Source organism: Hipposideros armiger, unplaced genomic scaffold (assembly GCF_001890085.2).
Source record: "Hipposideros armiger isolate ML-2016 unplaced genomic scaffold, ASM189008v1 scaffold_863, whole genome shotgun sequence".
Lineage (NCBI taxonomy): Eukaryota > Metazoa > Chordata > Mammalia > Chiroptera > Hipposideridae > Hipposideros > Hipposideros armiger.
This window is the reverse complement of record NW_017732213.1, coordinates 597607-597905: the sequence shown is the minus strand read 5'-3', so window position 1 is coordinate 597905 and position 299 is coordinate 597607.

Here is a 299-nt window from a genome sequence, read left to right as displayed (position 1 = left end):
CATTAATTTCACAGATAAAACGTAAAGTTTCTGACCCCAACTCTTAAAATGAGCATGGAGCTGGTACTCTATAAACACGAACGGGGCAGAGGAGAGGGAGAAAGGAACTGATTGGCGAGTAACTGCCATGTACTCTTCCACCACTTCTATCTAGAGCAGCGGTTCTCAACCTTCCTAATGCCGCGACCCCTTAATACAGTTCCTCATGTTGTGGCGACCCCCAACCATAAAATTATTTTCATTGCTACTCTCTAACTGTAATTTTGCTACTGTTATGAATCGTAGTGTAAATATCTTTT